The sequence below is a fragment of the Mauremys reevesii genome, linkage group 16 (assembly GCF_016161935.1).
Source record: "Mauremys reevesii isolate NIE-2019 linkage group 16, ASM1616193v1, whole genome shotgun sequence".
Taxonomy (NCBI): Eukaryota; Metazoa; Chordata; order Testudines; family Geoemydidae; genus Mauremys; species Mauremys reevesii.
Genome location: NC_052638.1, coordinates 42,614,597 through 42,637,880, shown reverse-complemented (window position 1 = coordinate 42,637,880; position 23,284 = coordinate 42,614,597). Strand labels below are relative to the sequence as shown.

The 23,284-nt window shown below is 42.5% G+C and overlaps 1 protein-coding gene across 1 annotated transcript in view; it reads right to left on the bottom strand.

The window, feature by feature from the left end:
- Nucleotides 1-23,284, bottom strand: part of ZFHX3 (zinc finger homeobox 3) — a 1,205,541-nt gene that overhangs the window by 692,560 nt on the left and 489,697 nt on the right. Inside the window, exon 6 of the mRNA XM_039503280.1 lies at nucleotides 5,908-6,112. The gene's annotated coding sequence lies outside the window, so the exon portion shown is untranslated. The remainder of the gene's footprint in view (nucleotides 1-5,907; nucleotides 6,113-23,284) is intronic.

Here is a 23,284-nt window from a genome sequence, read left to right as displayed (position 1 = left end):
ATCAACTTGTAAAAACAATATTTTGATTCAATCAGATTCAAAGCACTGAAATTCCCAGCTAATGAATGCAGGGTCACTCAGGGGCTGTGCAGAAGTGGCTAGCACAGTGGCCAAATATTTACCCCTCAACACACTAGACATTAGGACCACCAAGGACCTGAGGAGTGGCCAAGAATAGATAATGCACCTTTCACTGCAGCAGGTTTCATTTACTACAAGTATTTGGATAAAGAATTATTACAAAGGGGAGGAAGAAAAAGAAAGTGACGCCCCTGCTTTAAGCAACATTCACACATCCTGTCCGGGGCTGTTCAATGGCCAGCGACCCAGGCAACAGCCTTCTAATTTTTTTAGTTTTTAACATGCCTCTCTCCAGATGGCTGAGTTGCTCTGGTTATGGTCCTTCCTTACAACATTCAAAATACATTACATGCTGAAAAGAATTGCTGAGGGATCCAACCCACTGAAACTTGTTGGTTTATTTCAGAGTCCTCGATTGAAATTTTCTCCTTTAAACATTCTCAAGATCTGTCCCTGGAGCACAGTATATACCACACAGTACATACACACAAAGTATTTTCCTACTGGGTGTTTGTGTGTGAATAAATCACATATGCACCTGCCAAGTCCCACTCAGGGGGAGAGAGATCCCTTCTTTTGGGATTAATTTGAAGGCAGTTTTAAACTTCCCCTTCTGAAAAAAGATTTGTGTATGTGTGTCATGTTTGTTTGTTTTTTAAATCTCTCTCATTCAGATGGTCACAGCTGCAATGTATATACACAAGGGGCCTAGATACAACTGAGGGCATAATTGGATCCTTTGTGTGTGTGTGTGTGTGTATATATATACACACACAAATACAAACACATACAATATACATATAGTGTATGAGAGAGAGAGAGAAATAAGAATACATTTCGAGTGTTGGTCTCCATGACACCTGATCACTGACAGGCAAACCTTTGGTGAGAGAGGAAATTTTTTTCTCTACATTTCTTGAGAATGTGCGGGATTTTGAAAAGCAGTTCATGCAAGAACTGCAACCACTCACGACCATTTTACCTTCCTTGTTTGCAGCTCCACTGCAAACACTTTCTATTTTCTCTTCAGAAACTGTACTCCATATATTTTCAGGGCACAGATACCGCAAAAAGACATTCCAGTGACGTGCAAGGAAAGAGTTTGCTGCAGAAAGACAATGGAGCAGTGTTCTCTCTTCCCTTCAAGACTCCTTTTGGGTTATTGTATTTTTAAACATTTTTGCATTTGCACTCTGAAATGTTTACAAGGGACAGAAAATGAATATATTCTGCATCAAATGACTATGCCATTTTGCTTCTGCCATGAAATTCATCATACCTAGGCATCTATTCTAGACAGACAGATAAATAGGCAAACAGCAGACTTTAATGAATAGAAAAAAGCACGATGATCCTTATTTGCAGAAACTTTTCAAGAGTTATGGATCAAATATAAAATAATTAATTCAAAATTCTTATGTTGCCTCTGTTTGTGGCATCCTGAGTAGGTACAATGCAGCTAGACAACCTTTAAACGGCCATTTTCAAGAATCTATGTTGGTGGTATTTCATCTGAACAAGTGTCAATGCTTAGTGACACCTACGTGGATTTTACAGGAATGTTCTCCCTTGGCATGTTGGAATTCACAGTGTACCTCACTCCACTCATACAGGACACACACACACAATTCTTCCCATTTTCCTGTACTAATCCTATTCATCTGCATAGGATGAACTGGACAAATAACTCGAGGCTTACAAGGGGAAAGGCACAAATAATTAGTACAACAAACAAAAAGTGAACGATAAAAACACTAGTTTAAAAGATTAATACTTTTACTTGTGTTATTACAATCACTCCAGATTATAAAACAAAGAATATGAGAAATGTTATTTGCTTCCCAATACCGATGTGGTTTGCTTATTTTTTTGCACTTCACACTCACCCTCAGCAATGAAGCTGGTCTGGTCTAATTTGAGTCACTTTCACTTTCTGATTCTCAAGCACTAATGCAATCCTGTAGTGTGTGGATCCTAAATTGCTAAGAGCCTTATTCAGACCTTAAGAAACTGCCGCCGCATGTGTCACTTTTGCAGTGGTTTGACCTTTTCAGAAGACAGGCCAGTCTGACCCATGAAAGAGTAAAAGAAATAAAGCCACCAGGTTCACACTAGCTGTAGTGGGCTGTATAAACAAACTGCTTGCCCCAAACAGCAATACTCCCTGTTTTCAGTTCCCCCGCTATCCTCCAGTGGGGAATACACAAACTGCACGAATTACCATAGCTTAGAAATGCTGGGACAAAGACAGAAGCTCACACCCTTTTAAAATTAATTATCAAACCTGCTGTGGGGTAGCTCCTGCTCTCAATGGCTTTGTGGGCTGATATCTTCAGCCTAACGGGCCATTCTCCACACGGCAGACAGACAGCGTACTCCCCTGCAAGCCCTGTACTGCTTCAGATCAGTCGCTCTCAACCGTTCCAGATTACTTTACCCCTTTCAGGAGTCTGATTTGTCTTGCTTACCCTCAAGTTTCACCTCACTTAAAAACGACTTGCTTACAAAATCAGACATAAAAATACAAAAGTGTCACAGCCACTGTTACTGAAAACTTGCCAACTTTCTTATTTTTACCATATAATTATAAAATAAATAAATCAGAATATTAATATTGTACTTACATGTCAGTGTATAGTATAGAGAACAGTACAAACAAGACATTGTGTGAAATTTTAGTTTGTACTGACTTGGCTAGTGCTTTTTATGTAGCCTGTTGTAAAACTAGGCAAATATCTAGAGGAGTCGATGTACCCCCTGGAAGAGCTCTATGTACCCCCAGGGATGCATGTACTGCTGGTTGAGAACCACTGCCTTAGATGTCTATGAAAGTACAAGTCCTCACAGAAGAGGCACAGAACCTTAAACTCAAGTCCCTTTACAAACTATGTATGTCAGTGGAACTTTTAAGCCTGCACACACCTCCTGTTAGTAATTTAGGTTCTTAAACATCTTTTATTTAAAAAGCTTTGCAGCACATCTTTAAGGAACCTGTGATGTATATCCGCTAGGTGTACATCTCTCTGCAGCTATCCTGCTATCCCATGTCTATTGATCTGTGTGTTTCTATTCATTCATGCGTAGAGATAGGACTCATACAAAAATATTAAAACCTTTGTACCATTCAGGGAAGCTGAGAAACTAACAAGAAACTTTCTGGAAAAACTTCCATATACAACAATAATGGAGCTCTTTCTGTCGCCCCATGTCATCGGCCAAACTGCATCGGGTGAAGTGAAAGCAGCAGATAGACATTACAGATTCTATCCCCAAACCACCAACTCATTTTGATTTGAATGAGAGAGTGGTGATTATTCTAGATGTAGAAAATCCAGCGTGGGGAAGGCAAAGGAAGTTATTTCACTTCTTGGCATCCAGATCATGCACCTATCTGCACAAAAGACACTATTCAGGCCTTTGCAAAATCTCAGGACAAAGTACATTACCATGCACAAGGTTACTTGGAAACAGCTTACAGAATACCTGGAAAAGCCTGTACATGTTTCTTTTATCATTTTTACTCTTTGAATTGCATTCGGATCCCCTCTTGCTATCAGGCTGAGGCTGATAAATTCAAGACGAAAAAGCACATTTTTCCATGTCCCTTAACAAGCCCTTGAATAAATATTATCAGTCCAGCCAAGTGTGTCCTGCATTCGAATAGGTGCAAAGCGGCAGGGACCCCCAAGAACGAGGCTCCTGCCCTTTAGCTCCACAGCACAGTGCTCTTGACAATGGCTTTTAATAGCAGGAACACAAGCTTTTCTCCTCAGGTTTAATACCTGATGCATTATAGCTTCCTGTCTCAGATGCTAACCTAGCACGGGGACTTAATTGTTCGTAACTACTGATTTCTTGGGAATTATTTCTTAAGCAAATTCAAGGACCATTCTCTTCCTATGTGGTTTCCCATATGCAGAGTCTTGCTAACCAAAGTGAACTATTCCTCGGGGGCGGGGGGCACGTAGCAGTCCAGTGGAGAGATTTTATCTTTAAACTTAAAGTCCCAGTACAAACACAAACCTTCACCTCACACATTGCGGCTCCAGTTCCTGACGCTATTTTTTTTTCAGTATCATTTCAATTTAGTGATTATTGGAAGCAAGAAAGCACAGATCCTTTGGAGGTGACCTATGTTCCCAGCAGCAAAGACCTCTTCACATCATGTTTTTACTGCAACGTGTGAGTCTAGGATCAAACTGTTCCTCTCCTGTCTTCCATTCTAGAATTTTTCCAAATGGAAACAAGCCTGCTGTAGTAAGAGGAGGCCCTAAGATATAAACCTTGGTATCAGAGGCCTGGTATGAGGCCTGAGGCCTAAATTAAAGTAATGGTCAAGACTTTGCTAACATAAAGCAAAGTTAAGCTGTGAGCCAGAGGCAGGCCCTGCTCACAGAAGCTGGCAAGGAAAGGGCTGATGCTGCAAGAAGATACGTACCTAAAAGGTGCTGAACACTAGATATCAGAACATTTACATACTTGTACATTCCACACAAACAACAAGAACAGGCTGACCCATCCCAATGACAGGGCCAAAAGGGGAATATGATGGATAGAGTTGGTTTGTTCAAACCAACATGTACAAGGTGAGAGGCGGCACCGAGCTACATAGAGGGGTTGCACCTCATACGTCAGGTGTGATGTGTAGCTTGTTTGTACCTGTGTCTTTGTCCAGCCGAGGGGGCAGTGGAAAGTCCCGCCACTGACTGAGCTGAGTCCATTGTCAAGGAGTACATATGTACTGGCTAGCTGTATCTTAGCAGCGCCTTGGACTACGTTTGCCGGGGAGCTGGAGCCTGTGCTTTTCTTCGACAATAAACCTGGCCGACGTGCCTTCGTACCTTACTAGACTCTGTGGTCATTGGGGGTTCTCTTCGGGTCTGCTGTGTCAGCGATCTGCGCAGAGCTGGGACAGCACACAGAGGGAACACACGCACGCAGCCGAGTGATACCAACATTGAACAGAGCAGAGCACCCCACCGGTAGCATCTGACAACACCTGCTAGCAAATCAATGTACGGTGCTGTTCCATTCACACTGCACTACAGCAGGCCCCAGATACTCCCGGCATTGTCTTGCATCAGCCCCTGTTCTACTCCAGACACTCAACCTGACACTATGTCCCGTATCCCTGCAGTAACTCCACCTGTCCCCTCACTCCATACTCACCAGACCTGTTACCGGGCCTTGCATTCACACACACCCAGACGCTACACCTGATCCCTTGCCCTACCTCACCCCTGGTCACAGTATGTGTCACCTCACTCTGTAGCCCAGGGTCACTATAAGTGTCACATCAGCATGTGACCGTTACCACAGTTGTCACCTTATCCTGTATCCCTGTCACCATACCTCTCAACATAGCTTATGTCCCCAGTCACTGCACCTCTCACTTCATCCTGCATCCGTGATCATCAGATCTCTCGCCTCACCCTGATTTCCTGTGACATCCATCCTGGGTTTTATAGCAGAAATTCTTGCTGAAATCTCCTCGCCTTTAAACTCACTTCTGCATCATTGCCCACAAAAAGTACTTCACTTCAAAAGAAACCCTACAAATTTTAATTTGCAATGGAACCCCACAAAGGGCACAGACCAAAACTGAGAATCTGGGATCTTATTACTGTAATCTTTGTCCTATATCATGACTAAAATTAAACTGTAAGCTCTCTGGGGCACAGGCCTTGGCTTTCCCCATCTTTCTGTTAGCTAGCTAGCACACCGTAAAAAGAATAAAAATACAATAAATGTGACGGTGTTGTAACTGCTCACCAGAATTCACAGATCCAAAATGGTGAAAGTAGAGACCTTTGGCTAAATCCTCACCTGGCATCAGTCAGCATATTCCAATGAAGACAATGGAGCTACACGTTTTACAGTAGGGGAAGAATCGGCTCAGGTTATATAAAGCAGCGCAGTCTCTGTCATCACAAACTGCTGACATTTGGAGTTCAGTGATTCTGTGCCTTTCGAGCAGGAGTGCAGATCTTGGATTTTGATGTGTCAGAAGCACAAACCTAAACATGCAGATCTAAAACAAAGCAAGAAATGTTGGAAGTGTTTTACACAAGTGCATGGAAGCGGCATTAGTTTGTTTAGTAGCTTATCTTCTTTGAGTGAATGATTTAAGTGTGAAATTATTATATAGCATGGGAATAACTGCTTCAGTTACAAAAATTACCCATGTCACCCTGTACACACAAGAGCCAACTTAAATAGTAAAACTGCCATGACCAGAACTTGGAGACCAAACCAAAGAAGTGTAAGAAAAATCAGAACAAAGCGTGAAAAGAGACCCCAAATCGAACCAAACCAGCCCCCCAAACACTACATGAAACAAACAGACCCGGCACTATGTTTATGACACTACTGATCATAAGTGGACCTAACCCACTGGCCTAGAGATAAGATGGGGGATTGCAGTGAAGTGCACTGAAGCCAATCAGTTGTGATGAGCCATTAGCAGGGTGGTCCCTTCCACACCGCGCCTTCTGAGGGTCAAGTTCTATCACCATAAAAGTTTACGGTGGAGCTATGAGAAACCGGCGTGGTCCAAAGCATCTCTTTTACACTGATTCTCTTCAGGGTATCGCGAGTCAGTCTGACTGAGGTTGTAGGCAGTAGTCAATGTGAGGAGACAGAGCAAACACTGGGGAGATCTTTGCCATTCTATGGCTGCCCTGAGGAGGTTTGTGCTAGTCAAGCTGATCAAATACAAAATTCAGGGGCCATTTCAAGCACCTGGAGGCTCAGCTAGAGCAGAGGAATGGGCAGTGACAGCCTTTAGTGATGTTGCATTAGACTGGGACAGAGAAGACTTCAGTTCTCTGCCCTGGACCATTTGCGGGACTATGGGCAAGTCACTTCACTTTTCTGTGGCTCAGTCTCCTCACTCATAAAATCGAATCAATGCTTTTCTTCCTTTGGAAAATGCTCAGCTCTATAGCTAAAAAGCAGACATGCGAAACCCGTGAAAAAAATGCAGAAATTGGGAATTGGCTTGTACCTTGTTGGGCTTGTAGCCAGGGGTGCACAGTGGGCCCACCCCAGTCCCAGACTGCACGCCGGGGGGGGGGGGGGCGGGATCTAGTCACACACAGTGTTGAGGTTCTTAGGGACTGGCTTGTTTTAGCCTAGTTTTGAAAGGGGCTTAGCTTGATTTTGGGCTTATTGTGAAAGTTGGGTGCTTATTTACCGCGTGAACGTTGGCAACCGTGGTGACAAGCTCTACATGAGAACTAAGTGTCACTGTGGCTAACAGCACAGGACTTGCAGTCAAGAGTTCAGGGCTCTGTTCTTAATTCTTCCACTGCCTTCTCTGTGATCCTGGGCCTTTCCTCTTGGCACGGACCTAGTCCCAATGATCCACATTTCAATGTCCTCTAAGCAGAGCTAGCACAATGTGCTTCAGTCTATATATGCCCTGGAAATCAGCTATTGTGGAACATGGTCGCAGGACAGCTCACAGGTCTTCATCAATAAACTGTGACACCTCTGCTCTGCAATCTGCACTGGTTTTTTTGTATCCACCAAGTGGTTTTACTTTATATATTTAAAGCCTTAATTAATACAGGGCTAGTGTTTCTGATGACCACCCCCCCCCAAAAAAAACAAAAAACAAACCCTGTGTCCCACTGAAGCAGCTGAGGTGGGAGGAGTGGGAACCAATTTACAATCTTAAGAACGGGAGTTCTTTTCCCGGCAACAAATCCCGAAGGGCCTTGGTGGCACTCCTCACAAAGATCAGAGGGGTAGCCGTGTTAGTCTGGATCTTCACAAAGAGACTCAAAACTATTCTGTTTCTCTTTACGTTTGGCTGTGTAGTCCTCCTGGGTTGCATTATTTGGGCTCCCTGTACCACATTGCTGTGAAGTCTGTGTTTAATGGGGGTAATTTCCCCTTTCGGGCTTTTAGGCTTTTTTTGTTGAGGTGCACAGAAACCTTTATATTTCTTATTCTAATATGAACAGAAAACTGCCAAGCAAGTGCAACATTTCACTGATCCATCTGCTATACGTATCGAACAGACAAGCATTCCCCTCTGTGTAGTGCTGTGCCAGGAGAAGTTTGGTTAGTTCCATAAACTTCCTGCTCCCCATAATGACGAGGGCAGATGGACCACTGACACCGATTTCTGTCCAACCTTGTGGCCACTGCCGACTGGAGAGCAGACTGAAGGCCAAACTGTTTGCATCATGAATCCAACTGCAATCAGTCTCATCTTCAATCTGGAAGCATGTGCAAGGTACATGACAGGTCCCAGCATGCAATCTGTCCTATCCACTCGAAACAGAAGAGATCACGGTGTGCTGGAATCTATACAGTCTGTAGATTACACCTTCCTATTAAAGATGAAGGCAGCTACTTGTAGAAATCAATCTTTTGCACTTCAGCCACCCTGCCACAGAGCCTGTCCTTAGCCAATGGGGTACGAAGAAATCATTTCTGCCTTGCCATTGCAGAGGTAGATGCAAAATCAGCAAGAAATCTCTAAAGGATGAATTAACAAAAAAGGGATTCAATAAGATGATAGAAGAAACAGGGGAAGGACTCGATCTTAGAACTTCACAGTTGTATGCCCCATAGTACTGAGTCTATAACTAGTCTGATTATATCCTTTATTTCTTGTTATTTAATAGTATTAAATTGATTTTCCCTCCGATATTGGCCTTGCACAGCACATCTAATTCTTAGTGACTTTTAAACAGATGCTGTGAGATATCGCCAATATAATCTCCTTTATTGGCTTGTGTTAAATCTGGAGGGAGCCCTTTTTCCTTTTGGTTCAAAAATCTCAAATGCATCTTTTACTCATGTCCAAATGAATAGTATTTATTTGGGCTCCGTTTTTAAAAATCTGAGATCAAAAGCTGACTTGCAAAATAAAATTGGGACTATAACTCCTTTTTGTTTCTTTAACATTTATAAGACGGGCCTGAAAAGAATTATTGTTGTTGTTTTCTAAACAATTTTGTTTCAGCTTGTTATATACATTAGACATTCAAGTCTTATCTGTCCTGGAAGACAGTGTGATAACTGGAGAACTACTAAAAATAATGACATGAAAAATCAAGAGTGTGCAAGCTTCAGCAATTGAGAAAGGTAGAGATGTTTTTTAAAAAATGTAGTTGTAGGGTTTTTTTTAACCTAATATCAATAACTAGCGAACAGGTTGAAGAAAGAACATCTTTGTTAAAGACTTAGTAACTCTTCATTTAAGGCATGCACAGTATATATCCTTTAAATCATCCTAAAGGTCTTTCAATAAAGCCATGGAAAATCAAACTTAACACTGCTGGTACTGTTAAAAAAAAACAAGCAAAAGAAAAATCTCTTAAAAGAAAACAAAAAAATTCCACAACAAGCCCTTTCTCATAAAGCATCAAAAAAGGCCTTCGGTCCATTTTTTAAATATCCTTTGCAGTTCATCTTCAAAGTAGTCTAAAAGATGAGTAGGAATTAAGAAATGTGATTTATCATCCAAATTAATACTGCGCATATTAATGGCAGCCAAACTATATGTATATATAATATAAACTGCCTCAGAAATTATGGGAAGAACTTGAAAACAGATAGTGCTTTTTTATTTAGCATTTGAGAATCTAGAGGTCTCCATTAAAAAAAATGGAAAAAAACATCACAACTATATCTGGAACGGAGAAAAAGGAATAACTGTTTACAGTAACATGAAAAGCAAACTACAGTGCACATACTCACTACAAACTTAGTCAGCTCAAATCCTATGTACACTACAGTCTACTGTGTAAAGAAAAGAGACAGTTTCAAAGATGCTTACTATTTACCTAATAGACTATAAAAGGTGCCTAGGGAGTCATTACATTCAGCTGGGTCAATCTGAAACATGTAAATATGTATTTAAATTTTGTATGTATATACAGTAGTTACAGCATGTGGAGAGTGGCTACTGTTGTGGAGTGGGGCAGCTTTTTCAAAGGTGCTTACACTGTTCCAAGTACCATTGAGCTACTTTGCAACCCAGAGATTGAAAACGGGAATTGACTGGAGTGCGAGGTCTATTTTAGCTAGCAAATGGCTACGAACACATTGGCAGGCTAGAGAAAGACAATCCCTATATTTATAAATTAAATCAACTTCAATAAAATTAAATTTTAAATAATTCACTATAACATCTAATTCTGGTGCCAGAGAAGGGATTGCTCATTTTCACTCGTGAATGAAAAGATAAATATTCACTCATGAAAACAGTTTGACTATTAATTTAAAAATATACATATTTTATACATTACCCAAAAATGCAGAACATGCAAATGACATATATATGAATATGTTTCTTTTCCCTTCTTGAGGTTTCTCTTGCCCTAGAAATGTCTCACTTTAGTATAAATGAAATAAATTTATGGTGCAACTGGGTTAAGCAGATCTTTGTTAAAGAATCCTCCAAGTAAAACACCAGACTGTTTGATACACACTTGATTGTTAGATCTCTTAACAGAACATGGCTCTGAAATAAACACATTTTCTGGCCACTTGTTTATGTCAAGGTTTATTTCTGTATAGTGACATGCAACCACAGTCTTAATTCTATAGGTACAACCGTGCTGCTGTAACAGGAAAGTTGTATATTCACCAAAATATTTTAAACTTTGTTTGATCATGTTCAGTAACCTTCCCAGTTTCATATAATAAATAAATGACTATAGATGAGATTAGTAAAAAGTAAGGTTCTGCTTCCTATACCTAAGCTGTAGATTCATTTTTGTCTTTTGGAGGCTGAATAGTGAAGGTTGCAGCAATGTCCTTTGAGTTTGTTTTCCATCACAGCTCAGGGTTACTGACCTTTTCTGTCATAGAATCCACCTTTTAAAACAAAGCTTAGTGTCTAAAATTAAAACAACTAATATTAGGTGGGGGGGATGGCCAAGAAGAGAAACATCACAGACACAAAACGTAAACGTTCTGTTCAATTCTGCTTTTCAAATGAATTAAAATGAGACCGTTGTTATTAACTGCAGCATTTGAACTAAAATGCAGGTAGAGTCCAAGAGCCACTGTAAATAAACAAACATGACAGAAATAGAAGGATAAAAACAGTCTAAAAGGGTAAGATGAAAATACCAAAAATGGCAAAAAGAAAGACAAGAAAACTCTACAAGTGTGAATGTGAGAAGACTGAATAGGAAAGAGATGAATACATTTAGAAGGAAAGGGAAAGCGGCTGAGAGACAGAGAAGGGGATTTCAAACAAATATTTTGCTAATTTTGAAGACAATAGACAGAAAAACTATAAGAAAATAGAAAGAAAAGGAAACCATTAAAATAAATAAAAATAAATGTGGGAAATATAAAATATAAGGAAAGTGATTTCAAACAAATTCCAGTTATTAGCAAAACTAGATTTGTTTAGACGATAAAGAGGACAACTTGCTTAGGTGATCGTACAATTTGGATGATCCTAAACCTCAGCTGAACAAATGTATTCAACATCCCCCATGATATTCAGGTAATTATTGGTGAAGTGTAAAGAAATAGAGGCAGAGGGGAGGTGTTTCTGAGATAAGAATTGGCCTAATAATCCAAAACTTCCACAAGATATGAAAAAAGTGTTGGTAGTTTCCCCCACCATTACTTCTCCTTTTTGGATAGTAACTGTACTTTCTGGTTCTGGCAGGGACTAGAAGTGGAGGTGCTGTAGTGCTGCAGGCTCTTCCTGTGCTAATTCTGCCTGCTCATAAACTGGAAGTACCATAAATCTTACGAGAAAGCCAGTTTTATCAGATGTACAGTCCAATTCTGTGGATTCAAGAGGTTCAGATAATGTTTGGAGAAGCATCAACATGTCTATATTCCTGAATGGAGATTTCTGCATTTCAGCAAAATCCAAGCTACCAGTAGTACCTCTGGATTTGAGTGCAACTTTCATAATTAAAAACGGATTTTTTTTTGCAATTTGTGACTGGTGTTGTGTAAACACCACTGACTCTGTTAATTCTGCAGGGCTGTATGGTGTCAGGATGGCCGGGGAGGGTTTGGGAAGTCTAATGCTAATGCTGTAATAAAATGAGCCTTTGCAATCAGATCCCTAATTTTTCCAACACCCTCAGTGCATTGCTGTTTTCCATTAGAACTTTCTCTCAGATAATAAGATCAAGGAATACAATTAGTTTTAGCTTTCTACTGCCTCCATTTTGTACAGCTTGAAGTGAACAGCATCTTAGCTTTCCACATTGTCTTTAGTTGTGAATGTGTCAGGAAAGAATGAAGTGCTCTTTCCAACAAAGTGATGGCTGGAGTAGAGGACAGGGAGAAATAGTTACTTATGAACTAGTATTGAATTTCAACAATCTGCTAATCATACATTATAAATAATTCAGCCCTGAAAATCTTATTTTCAGTAATGTTTCCTGATGTTGCACAGTTCGGTGTCAGAGTGTATTGACACAGCATGTAAATACACACCCTGAAATAGTGGAGAGCTCACTGATATGGAAGAGAAAAGGTTTAATCTAAATAGCATATAAAACAATAAAAGGCTTCCCATGAATGGATAAACTATCCCATAATCAACATCTCAGCTAATGTTTTCTCAGCTTCAGACCCCCCTGTTGGCAAATCTGCTCCAAAGCATCATCTTTTATTACAAATACAACTTTATTCTCTTTTTTGCTTGTTTGTAATTTAAAAATTAAGTTATAAACAGCAAATTACTAAGAAGAAATTTGTCGGGGTGGGGGGGGTGGGGGAGTGAACTTGAACTCATTACCTTTTATCTTGTCTTCAATCTTAGTTAAACGAGTCTCCAATCATAAAACGATCCCAACAATACAATACAATGGATGTAGCAAATTTTAAATACGAAAAGCAGGGGTGGGGTGAGGAGAGGAGGAGAACTGCAGCTCAGGAGTGCAATGACTGAGGGTATGTCTACACTACAGGTTTATTCCGATTTTACAGAAACCGGTTTTTTAAAACAGATTGTATAAAGTCGAGTGCACATGGCCACACTAAGGACATTAAATCGGCAGTGTGCGTCCATGTACCGAGGCTAGCGTCGATTTCCGGAGCGTTGCACGGTGGGTAGCTATCCCACAGTTCCTGCAGTCTCCCCCGCCCATTGGAATTCTGGGTTGAGATCCCAGTGCCTGACGGGGCAAAAAACATTGTCGCGAGTGGTTCTGGGTACAGCCTCACCCCTCCCTCCGTGCAAGTAGCAGACAACCGTTTCGCGCCTTTTTCCCTGGGTGAACTGTGCAGACGCCATAGCACGGCAAGCATGGACCCTGCTCAGCTCAAGACAGCAATCATGGACATTGTAAACACCTCACGCATTCTCGTGCAGTCAATGCTGAACCAGGACCTGCAAAACCAGTCGAGGAGGTGGCGGCTACGGCAGCGCGGCGACGAGAGTGATGAGGACATGGACACAGAATTCTCTCAAACCACGGGCCCCTGCGCTTTGGAGATCATGCTGGTAATGGGGCAGGTTCTAGCCATTGAACGCTGATTTTGGGCCTGGGAAACAAGCACAGACTGGTGGGACTGCATAGTGTTGCAGGTGTGGGACGATTCCCAGTGGCTGCGAAACTTTTGCATGCGTAAGAGCACTTTCATGGAACTTTGTGACTTGCTTTCCCCTGCCCTGAAACGCCAGAATACCAAGTTGAGAGCAGTCCTCACAGTTGAGAAGCGAGTGGCAATAGCCCTGTGGAAGCTTGCAACGCCAGACAGCTACCGATCAGTCGGGAATCAATTTGGAGTGGGCAAATCTACTGTGGGGGCTGCTGTGCTGCAAGAAGCCAAAGCAATCACTGAGCTGCTGCTATGAAAGGTGGTGACTCTGGGAAATGTGCAGGTCATAGTGGATGGCTTTGCTGCAATGGATTCCCTAACCGTGGTGGGGCGATAGATGGAACCCATATCCCTATCTTGGCACCGGAGCACCAGGGCACCCAGTACATAAACCGCAAGGAGTACTTTTCCATAGTGCTGCAAGCACTGGTGGATCACAAGGGACGTTTCACCAACATCCACATGGGATGGCCGGGAAGGGTTCATGACGCTCATGTCTTCAGGAACACTACTCTGTTTAAACGGCTGCAGCAAGGGAATTACTTCCCAGACCAGAAAATAACAGTTGGGGATGTTGAAATGCGTGTCGTTATCGTGGGGGACCCAGCCTACCCCTTGATGCCATGGCTCATGAAGCCGTACACAGGCAGCCTGGACAATAGTCAGGAGCTGTTCAACTACAGGCTGAGCAAGTGCAGAATGGTGGTAGAATGTGCATTTGGCCGTTTAAAGGCTCGCTGGCGCACATTACTGACTCGCTCAGAACTCAGCCAAACCAATGTCCCCTTTGTTATTGCTGCTTGCTGTGTGCTCCACAATCTCTGTGAGTGTAAGGGGGGAGACCTTTATGGCGGGGTGGGAGGCTGAGGCAAATCACCTGGCTGCTGATTACGCGCAGCCAGACACCAGGGCGATTAGAAGAGCACACCAGGAAGCGCTGCGCACCAGAGAAGCTTTGAAAACCAGTTTCATCATGGGCCAGGGTAGGGTGTGACTGCTGTGTTTGTTTCTCCTTGATGACCCCCACTCCCTTGATTGACTCATTCCTTGTAAGCCACCCACCCTCCCCCTTCGATTGACGCTTGCTTCCTAAGGAAATAAAGTCACTCTCGTTTAAAAATCATGTATTCTTTATTAATTATAAAAAGAGGGAGAGAACTGACAAGGTAGCCCGGGTGGGGTTTGGGAGGAGGATAGGAGGGAAGGAAAAGACCACTAAATAAATTTCAAAATAATGAGAGCCTTTTGGTTGGGCTATCCACTGGGGTGGAGTGGGTGGGTGCACGGAGCCTCCCCCCACGCGTTCTTAGTCGTCTGCTGGGTGAGGAGGCTAAGGAACATGGTGAGGGGGGAGGGCGGTTATACAGGGGCTGCAGTGGCACTCTGTGATCCTGCTGCTGTTCCTGAAGCTCCACCAGACGCCGGAGCATGTCAGTTTGATCACGCAGCAGCCCCAGTGTTGCATCCTGCCTCCTCTGATCTTCCTGCTGCCACCTTTCATCTCGAGTGTCTCTCCTCTCCTCACGTTCACTGGCATCTTTCTTGTACTTTGATACCACGTCCTTCCACTCATTCAGATGAGCTCTTTCATTGCGGGTCACTACCATGATTTCCGAGAACATTTCGTCTCGCGTCTTTTTTTTCCACCGCCTTATCTGAGATAGCCTTCGGGATGGAGGAGGGAGGCTTGAAAAATTTGCAGCTGCAGGAGGGCGGGAAAAAGGGAGAGAAGTATTTTAAAAGATACATTTTACAGAACAATGGTTATACTCTTTCACGGTGAACAACACTATTCACCTTACATAGCACGTGATCTCACTACAAGGTCGCATTTTTCATCTTAATATTGAGTGCCTGCGGCTTTGGTGTTAGAGATCACAGATGCAGGTCCGGGCATCAGAATTCGGTTTGCATGCAGCCATGGTAAGCCATTGTCTTTCGGCTTCTGCAGCCTTCATATATCCAGCGCCCTCCTTTCCCAAATAGCAAGCAAAGCCCGTTGAGTGCTGCTTCTTTCCTGTTAACGTGCAGCACCAGAACCGCCTCCATCCAATTCTCTGAGATGATCACTTTACCCCTCCCCCCACTGAGTGGCTGGTGTCATGGAAGATCGCTGCTAGCCACCCTCCCCCCACACCGTGTGGCTGGTAGCAGGGAAGATCCCAGCTAGCCAAACGCGAAAAAGCTCAGCGCCAATCACCCCCACTCCTGCCCCTGCTTGGCTAAATGCAGGAAAGGATTTATTTTAAGCCACAGGCAAACAGCCCAACCATCTCTGTCCCCTTAATTAAATTCCCATATTTCAACCAGGTTACCATGAACGATATCACTCTCCTGAGGATAACACAGCGAGATAAAGAACGGATGTTGCTTGAATGCCAGCAAACACCGGGACCATACGCAGCTAGGCTTTGTCATGCAATGATACCAGATTACTTGCTACCTGCATGGCATGGTCAAGTGTCCTACCATGGAGGACGGAATAAGGCTGCCCTGCCCAGAAACTTTCTGCAAAGGCTTTTGGAGTACCTCCAGGAGAGCTTCATGGAGATGTCCCTGGAGGATTTTCGCTCCATCCTCAGACATGTTAACAGACTTTTCCAGTAACTTTACTGGCCACGAATGCATCCCAAGTCTTCAGGGCAAATTAATCATTAAAAAATGCTTGCTTTTAAACCATGTTTTATATTTACAAAGGTACACTCACCAGAGGTCCCTTCCATGGCTTCATTGTCTGGGATAGTGGCTTGGGAGGGTGGGAGGGTACTTCTGTCAGGCTGAGAAAAAGCTCCTGGCTGTTGGGGAGAACGGAGTGCTGTGTGCTCTCTGCAAGCTCATCCTCCTCCTCCTCATCTTCCCCGTCTGCAGAATCCTCAGGCAAGGCTAAGATTACCCCCGCCTCGGAATCCACGGACAGGGGTGGGGTAGTGGTGGCGGACCCTCCTAGAATTGCATGCAGCTCAGTGTAGAAGCGGCATGTTTGCGGCCCTGCCCCGGACCTTCCGTTTGCTTCTTTGGTTTTCTGGTAGGCTTGTCTGAGCTCCTTAATTTTCACACGGCACTGTACTGAGTCCCTGCTGTGGCCTCTCTCCATCATGGCCTTAGAAATTTTTTCAAATGTTTTTTCATTTTGTCTTTTGGAACGGAGTTCTGTTAGCACGGAATTCTCTCTCCATATAGCGATCAGATCCAGTACTTCCCGTACGGTCCATGCTGGAGCTCTTTTTCGATTCTCAGACTGCATAGTTACCTGTGCTGATGAGCTCTGCGTGGTCACCTGTGCTGATCAGCTCTCCACGCTGGGCAAACAGGAAATGAAATTCAAAAGTTCGCGGGGCTTTTCCCGTCTACCTGGCCAGTGCATCTGACTCCAGATTGCTGTCCAGAGCCGTCACAATGGTGCACTGTGGGATACCGCCCGGAGGCCAATACCGTCGAATTGCGGCCACACTAACCCTAATCCGACATGGCAATACTGATTTCAGCGCTACTCCCCTCGTCGGGGAGGAGTACAGAAATCGGTTTTAAGAGCCCTTTAAATTGATATAAAGGGCTTTGTTGTGTGGACGGGTGCAGGGTTAAATCGGTTTAACGCTGCTAAATTTGGTATAAACGTGTAGTGTAGACCAGGCCTGAGATCTCCAATAGCAGGAATTGCTGCAGGCTGGCTGGGACTGCAGTGCGTTGGCAGAATACAATAATATGGAGCCCTAGAACTGGAATAGCAAAAGGGGTGATACGCAGCCATAAGGCGCCTTTTTCATACTCCGTCCTGCCCAACAACCAGTTACCAGCCCCCGCTTTCATGAGAGCTAAAATTCCCCTAAACAAAGACCAAAATATATTTCTTTAAAAGTGCTCTGCTTGGATAAAAGGGGCCAAAGACCGGCTGTTGGGTAGATAATTTCTAATCCAATAACCAGTAACTGCCTTCTATCAATACCAAAGCAGAATTGTGGTAAACCTTCTCTTTGTTTAACCCACTATACTCTTCCACGGCACAAACGGTGAGTATTGAGATTCCAAAACAATTGTTAAAATGCAAAGTTACAAGAATCTTTTATTCAAATACTCAGAATGGAATCCCAGAGAGAATGCCCACCAACTCCAGAGATTTCTATGCAGCCTAATCTGAACACAAGAAGAGTAAAATACCTCGTCCCCCCAAAAACCAACCAACCAACCAACCAGAGTGCTGTCATGACAGATGGACAGAGGGACTAGTGAAATCTGGAAAAGCCCATATAAAGTACTTCACCAAAAAAATAAAATAAAATCAAGTCAGAACTTTATTCAGAATCCTAGAAGTGAAACATACCATTGAGCTTCATCTCTTAGACTTAATTATAATAATTTAAATATTTTTCACTAATACAATCTTAAATTTTAAAGTAAAAAAGCTCTGAATGAAAAGATTTGTTAGTTAATATAAGAAAGATTCAGTGAAAAACGCAAAAGCTACATGAAATTTTAAATGCAATTATCTTAGATTAGAATATTTGGCTTGAAAGATCTTGAGGGTATTGTTTTTGATAAGACAGACCCACTTGACAAGGCCTGTCACCACTCCAGGTCTCTCTGTTGTCAACTAAAGATGAAAGGACATCACAAAGAATTAACTTCAGCTTTTAAATATTTTGAAAATGTCAAAGAGGTCATAGCTGATCTACTTCCTTATACAGAATATTTACTTGATGAAATTTGTGGTAACAATGTGTTTTTACTTTCCATTCAAGATGGCCTAAAATCCTGGTAATTGATCACAAGATAATGAGAGCTGACAAGGAAACAATGTTATTGGCTAAACTCTGTATCAATCACAGCTGTTGCAGGTACACACTGTGCGTTTTTAGACTTTCTAATGGCAGTAATTGGTGACTATAGAAAAAACCTGCTAGATCTCTTCATGTAGTTTCCAGAACCATTTATTTGGTTTCCAGTTACACTAAAGCCAATTTAAACCCTTTTATAACTAATACCTTCCCATGTGTAAGACCTATTGTTCATGCCTTATTATGAGCAGTCTAAATATCCCCTACAATATTCAGTGGGATGCTTCCCAAGTATTGGTCCATTCTTTGGAACAGTAAAGATACCAAAAAAAAAACAAAACAAAACCAAAAAAACCCTGAATATTTTTGTTGACCTTTTAAGAACAATAACTGTGTTACATTCCTTAAAAGTCATCTTACGTTGCACGTAGAAACTAAAGTTAAAATCTAACATGTGGCCACATTTGCTAGCATCTGATTTTACATTTCCAGGGTGCATCAGCATCTCTAAATAAGAAAGCGGTAAGTTAAAACAAGTTAAAGTGCTGTTGTATCATGCAAATTTTTTTCCATATATGATTTGGAGAGAAAGGTCAAGTCTGCTGTCACGTTTCTCTAACTGATGCTCGAGCCTGTGTGCATTGAGCATGATATATTTAAAAGAAGCCAAGCAATCGGCCATTTTCTGCATCAACTGTATTAATCATAAACCCTCCATCTTGAGCTGAAACGAGAGATTAGGTGCACAGGAATACGCAGCGGAAGTTCTTTCCCTGCTCAAAACTGAATACATCCTTTCCCTGTTTCAGACACATTCCTTGTACTGTGAAAAGGGGGTAATAATATTAGCTATAATTTATAAGGTAGACTGCCTAGGAAACAGGAATCTAGCTACAGATCTAATTGGACAATTGAGACCTGTATCCGGGACAGACAACAAGAAGGCATATTGCAAACCCAGGTGAAATGAACGGAAAATTGAAGATATTGAATGAGAATGCTGCTGGACAGGGTATTTATATATATATATATATATATCATATCTACATACATTGCACATGGACAACACAACGTGTATGGTTTGTCTCTGCATAGATAAGAAAGAAATTGCAAGCAATAGTAAATATATTGTATTTTAGCCACAGTAGTAAAAATACTAAAAGAGAATTAAAAATGAAAGAAGAATACCAAGTTACTCTAATATCTGCTCTCTCTGTGTTGGGCTCAGAATTACATCAGACACCTTAACAGGACTGCTCAGATAGACTTCATATATTTCTATAAGCAATTTTTATTTGGAATTTAAACAAATATCAGCTGATGTTTAGGTAATGTATTAATATGGGAGGTGTCTTGAATAGAGTTATACTCTGCATTTGTAATAATTTGTAACAAGATTGAAATGATTTATTGAATTATTACTTATTTATTCAAAATATTTTCTAGATGTAACTGATTAAGGAGCCATCTTGTGTAAGGCACATCACACTAGGTTTGTAAGAACAAGAACATGTTACCAAGAAACAAAACAATCCCAGAACCAGTTCTAAGTTCTGAGTGGACAAGGAACAGAATCTCAACAAGCTGCCCAGATTTTACTTTGTGTGGCTGCTCTAAACTCTTCCCATTCAATACTGTGTCTTTTAATAAGGTTTTACACGCTTTTGTGTAGTTCTGTATCCTGGGCCACATTGCAAATTAACTTTCATTGACAGTGGCCCCAGTTCAGCAAAATATTGATTTCAGGGGGACTTAAGCATATGCTTAAAGTCAAGTATCAGTTTAGGTGCTTTGTTGAAAAGGGATGAAATTGCTCACATCCTAAACTCTTGCTGAGCAGAGGCATATATGCATTGGCTTGTAATATGCCGGCAGCACTTTCAAATGTTTGTTAACTGATGCTTGTGTATGGTACCATTAAATCAGCCCAGCAAGGACCTCAGGAAGCCCAGAGGACCACAGCATGTTAACCAGATGAATTCCTCATATAAATAATATATATTACACAGATTAGACGATAAGATGCACTTATTTAGTACATGTCACCTGAAACTCTCAAAGCGCCTTACAAACATAATCAAGTCTCATAACCCACATATAAGAGACAAGGACATTTATTAGCACCATTTTACTGATGGGTAAACTACAGTCCTATGCAGTGAATTTAACCAAGATCACAAGGAGTCAGTGGCAGTGCTAGGAACAGATAGAGGGTGATGTATGTGGTGCATTATCCTAAATGCAACAGAATCCAGGTGTCCTGATTCTCTGTCCACTTGATCACGCTTTGGCCATAATAAGAATTACTAATAGGCACAGAAAGGAAAGATGATTTTAAGGTGCTCCTGCATATTTCACTGAAAATTAACATACAAAGCTGGCTTAAATTGTCAGGTGATGTCCTGTAAGCCTAGAGTAACAGGCAATCCAAGGCTTCCCCCCTCCCCCCCCCACGTTAGAGCTACTTACATATCTAAAGCAGAGTAGGTGTCAGGAATGTTATCCGCCTCTCTCTCTCTTGTTCTCTCTCTGGGGCAGGTTTTACAATAAGGAAAGCAAAACTGTAGCGACTGTCACTCTGTTGGTAGAGTTGCATGCTTTGAGCTGATGTGTGGACTGTGGAGTTACCTTACACGTGTGCACGGTTGGGAGATGTAATGAAAAGAAGAGAAGAGAAATGAATAGCCTTTCTCCAAGGGGCCTCACTCAGGAGTGAAGAACTCCTCCCAGATACTCTCAGGAACATTTTTAAGTGATCCTTCAGAATTCTACTAGACTCTCCAAAAAAAGGGCATCACTCTCTTTGAACAGTTGAAGTCTGTTGCATAGAAAGGAGCGCCTGAGAGAAGCAGCCAAGGCCTCTCTCCCTTTCTGAATTGCTCTTTCGGCCAAAATATATTTCACAGACTACCCAGCTTGGACCACAATAACACTTGGGCAGAGAACTTCTATCAGGGAATCTGGAGAGTGACAAAAGGGAGGTAATTTCCTCATCAAATGCTATTCAGTGACAGTGCTTTGTGTCTGTTCTTTTCTAGACTGGGATAAAAACTGGGACAAAATTATGCACAGGCAATTTTGTTGGGTTTTCCCCCAGGTGAAAAGTTGAGCCTGTATTTTTAAAATTAAAATATTTGGGGTTAAATCAGTTAAAATGGAATGGATGTAGTCAATTACTTTGATTCAGGGATGGAGCGAATTGAAATTAATTATTAGGTACATCTTGAATCCATGTCCCATGCTGCTGCTTGTTCAGGGGACTGGACATGATGGAGACAAGAGAAGCAGCCTTACACACTGCACAGCTAGCTGTAAAGCAAAGAAGTTGCAGAGCTCCCTGGGCCAAGTGATCAAGATACTTTCTTAGCAAAAATACTGACAGTTAAAGGGGAAGCAGAATTTGGGTAGAAACTGTGTTTCATAAGAACGGCCCTACTGGGTCAGACCAAAGGTCCATCTAGCCCAGTATCCTGTCCTCCGACAGTGGCCAGTGCCTGGTGCCCCAGAGGGAATGAACAGAACAGGTAATCATCAAATGATCCATCCCCTGTCGCCCATTTCCAGCTTCTGGCAAACAGAGGCTAGGGACACCATTCCTGCTCATCTTGGCTAATAGCCATTGATGGACCTATGAATTTATCTAGTTATTTTTTGAACTCTGTCATGGTCTTGGCCTTCACAACATCCTCTGGCAAGGAGTTCCACAGGTTGACTGTGCGTCCTGTGAAGAAATACTTCCTTTTATTTGTTTTAAACCTGCTGCCTACAGTCCTGTCACTATTACCTTATCTTCCCCTCTGCGCAGCTCGGCTTTTCTCCACCTGTTGTGTCTTGATTGTAGGTTCAGTGGTTCAGGGATTGTCTTTTTAGTTGTGCATGTGTTTGTGCATGTCATGGGACAGTCTGCTGAAAGCGCCCTCCTGCTGCAGACTGTGGCGTGACACGCACACCCGCTGCAGTTACCCCTTCAGAAAAGTGCCCAGTAATAGTCCAACCAATCTGAGTACAGACTTAGTCCTTGCGAGGATAATTTATACAAGCAAAAGCCCCATGCACATAAGATCCAACACCATAATTCGGGCAATACATCAAATACAAGCCCTGGTATCCCTCACCATGCCCTGGCTCTCCAGAGGTAGCCTCTTTGGCCTTACGGCTTCGGCTCTCCAGCTCTGAGAGCCAGGAGGCATCTCCCACTGTTGATCTCAGCCTTTAGCCCCCTCCAGCCTTCTCTGGCCTTGGGTCTCTCTTGCTCAGGAAGGACACCTAACTAGGCCCTCTGCTGGCTCCTAGGTTCTCAGCCCTTTGGGGCCTCCCAGCACTGACTTTGACTCAGGAAGGTCAGTGGGCTACCACCTCAGTTGGTTTCCTGATAAATCCACCCTCTTTCCAGGAAGATGCCCAGAGACCTTCTCCTGCCTTATTCTCACCAGCCCCCCCGGCTTTCAGATTCCCCTGGACCTTTATATCCCTCAGGTGATGCCCTGCCCTCTGAACTGGCCAAACTGGGAGCCCTTGTTTTGGCACAGGGGCTCTGGATCTACTTCATTCACAGGGACCAGCCTCCCTGTGCCAGTGCAGTACCTAGTAAACAGAGCCCTGATTTGTGCCTCCAGGCACTACTGCAATGCAAACGATAAATAATAATGATGATAAAACACTGTTCCTGGTACTGTGCATGTTTCACAGTTTTTCAGAGTCACCATTATCTAAAACTGAAATTCTGATTATAACACGTTTGCTGCCATTTTCCTCCTCCTCCCTCTACTCTCTTCAGTGTCCCCACTTTCAGTTTTTACAGCCCCATGTCACCAAAGCATTTAAGCATGTTACACATGCTTAAGTCCCACCGAAATCAATGAGACTCAATCATGTACTTAAAT